The sequence below is a fragment of the Helianthus annuus genome, chromosome 6 (assembly GCF_002127325.2).
Source record: "Helianthus annuus cultivar XRQ/B chromosome 6, HanXRQr2.0-SUNRISE, whole genome shotgun sequence".
NCBI lineage: Eukaryota > Viridiplantae > Streptophyta > Magnoliopsida > Asterales > Asteraceae > Helianthus > Helianthus annuus.
The window spans coordinates 137,540,534-137,543,801 of NC_035438.2; positions in this window are offsets into that span (position 1 = coordinate 137,540,534).

Here is a 3,268-nt window from a genome sequence, read left to right on the forward strand (position 1 = left end):
CTACTACAAATCCTTCATATGAAGATATGAAAGGTTCTATGAGGATTTGGATAACGAATATCCAGAGTATACAAAAACATAAAATGCATAAAAGAAAACACAAATGCATAAAAGAAAACACAAAATGCATAAACACATAATCATATAATTGTTTAACTTGATTTTAAATTTGTTATCATTTTGTTAATTTGTTGTTAATTGTGCATATGAATTTAAAGTACACTAGGAATCCATTCCGTGGATTTCAGTTGGTACTCTAAACATTATCAAGAATCTAACTATGAAGATAGAAAGATCTTGAAGAGAAAATTCGATTTCGATTATAAGGAACCGACATGTTCGAATTAAGGTACACAAGGAATCCAATTAAGGACTCTGATTTGAATGATAATCATCCACAAGGGTCTAATTGTGAAGATAAAAAGATCCCATATGGATTTTGGGAATTGAAAAGCGGGAGGCGTTTCAAAACCTTGCACTAGACGTGCTTAAGTCAAAACATGAGGTAAAATGTTTACGAAGTTGAGGTGCTAGATATGCCAAGGCGACATATGAAGCGGAATTTGAAGGTTAAGTCAATGTATGAAGAAAATATTTTTGAAAACTATGCATGGGGTTCTAAAAAAATGTGTTCAATGTTTTTGAAACCTTATATATAATACTTTTGAAATCATAAAGTAGGTGTATTAGGTAGGTATATAAAAAAATGTTTTAAAATCATGCGAGATGAATTTTGAAATTATGTATAAGGTTTTTGAAAACATGAATGATGATTTTGAAATCATGCACTTGATATAAGTAATTATACTGTATTAATAACATTTTGAAATCATGAAGGTTGTTTTTGAAAACATAGACAATGTTTTTGAAATCATGGAGGTTATTTTTGAAAACATGGACAATGCTTTTGAAATCATGCATTTGATATGTTAAGTAAATATACTATATTAAAAATGTTTTCGAACTATATATAAATTGTTTTTGAAATCATGAAGGTTGTTTTGAAAACTTATGTTATGCATGTTGAAAAATCAGAACGTAATGGGTATGAGATTTGAAAATACCCTTAGTTATCTAACCAAGCATTCAAAGGCACAGATGTACAGAAGCATGATTACTCATAATGTCACTTTATTTTCTGTACTTCATTTCTTAGAATGAAACGAGTACTTAGAATTTTCTAAGGGAATCATGAGTAAACACAAGAATGGAAAATTCACAAGAGTAGTTTGTAAGGAACATAGTTCCTTAATGTAGGTATTATAGGGAAATGCCATACACACCTGTAACTACATTTGTATATCAGAATTTATGATCAACGATTTATTTATAAACAAATCTGATTGTTTTACATTACAAGAAAAACAAAGAAACAAAAGCATAAGATTAAAACAGCAACATCTTATACTCAGCCAAATGCTCATCCGTGGGTCAGATTTGCATTGACAATCTTTGTTCACTTGTTCCTGAAATAGCTCGTCTCGCCGTAGTTGTACCAAGTACCAGATGGTAAACGAGCTGGAGCAGGGTTGAATTGAGGTTGGTTTGGACCACCTTGGATTGGGTTGAATTGGCAAGCATTTGCCAGGTGACCGAGTCGTCCACATGATGCACACAGACGACACTGCAGGTAAGCTTGGTGAGGTGCATTACACTTGTTGCACATCAGTGCAGTACCGGTATAAGGTTTCCTGGCAGGAGGTTGACCAACTGCAAGGTTTATAGCAGCTTTGTTTTGAATAGCAAAGCGGCATATGTTAACCAAATGTCCCCACCGTCCACAGTAGGTACATTTGAAGCAGGGTATGAGGTTTGCATCGTTTGCACCATGGGGCAGCTCCTAAGTACGACTTCCTAGCTAGTGACGTTGCCACTAGGCTAGGTCCCGCTTGATTTGGTGCACCCGCTGCGGGTTTCCTTGAAGCCTTACGCTTCCCTGATTTTGGTGCAGGCTTGACTTCTGCTTCCTTCGGTGACTCTTGAGTGGCTTCATTGTTGAGACGAGACATGGCAATACCTAGATCCACTGACTTCAGAATTACTTCGCCTATTTGTTGGGCAAATTTGGCTGTCTGCTAGGATATCTGGGCGTCATCGCGATGAAGAGACATTCTAGAAGAAAATGAAAGTCATAGGAAGAAACAAGTGAAATATTATCGGGTAATCAAAACAGAATAGCAATGCATAAAATTGCGATTATTTGTTTGTTACCTAAGGCAAACAAATGAGACGGTGACAAATCAAAGTAAACGGGTCATATTAATGTATCACTGAAGACATGTTTGCCTATAAGTGAACACTCACCCCAAGAGTTCCCAGGTAAGAGTGACTGGTCCGATTCTGCGGATTTGTACGAACACTCTAGCCTTAGACAGAAAACTTAGAGTACAGGCATTCACCCTTCCAGTTTGCACGTGTTCACATTAAAAGACCCAAACTTTGACGAGATTTTGAAAACTTAGAGGGTTCAAAACCTAGTAATCAATCATCCTAAAACAGATGATTGGTTTTCAAAGCAGTTCTGAAATTTATGTTCTTATTGTGGTTGTCGCCTAAAGATAGGTGACGGTATTGTTTTATGACTAAAGGCAAGTAAACTTGCGTTAGGGTCCTAGGAAGGTTATAGACTAGGTCAAAGCATTACTAATAACCTAATTCCCTATAACCATGGGCTCTGATACCAACTTTTCTGTCACACCCCGACCACGTAAAACAACAAATTGTGGCGGAATCGTCGGGGAGTGTTGTAACAGAATCATTGTTTCATAACACATGGAAATTGAAGTTTTGTTTTATTGAATCAAAAGAAGTTACAATGTCTTAACAACAAAGAAACATAACATAATTAACTAGTCTTGCATCTTTTATTGTCACTAAGGCCCAAGTCCGCCTAAGTGTATCTTGATAAATCCTATGCATCATTTCCTGAAACACATGTGAAAATAGGTACGTCAGCATAAAAATGCCTGTGAGATACATAGGTTTTATTGATTTAGGATTCATGACTTAAGTTTAAGAAAATGTTTAATAAAATTTAGTCATGAACCTTGTGAATTGTTTTGTTTTGTAAATCATTTGAAAAGCGATAAAATCAGATGATATGTATAGATAAAAGAATAATGTATGGTTAAATGTATAACCAAGTAAAATAAGTTGTATAAAACAAACTGTTTTGTAAAACAAAGTCTTGTGAGAAATATGTTATTTGTGTATAAATGTATAAGTCCATATTGAATGATTTAAATAACGCTACGATATGTAACATAAT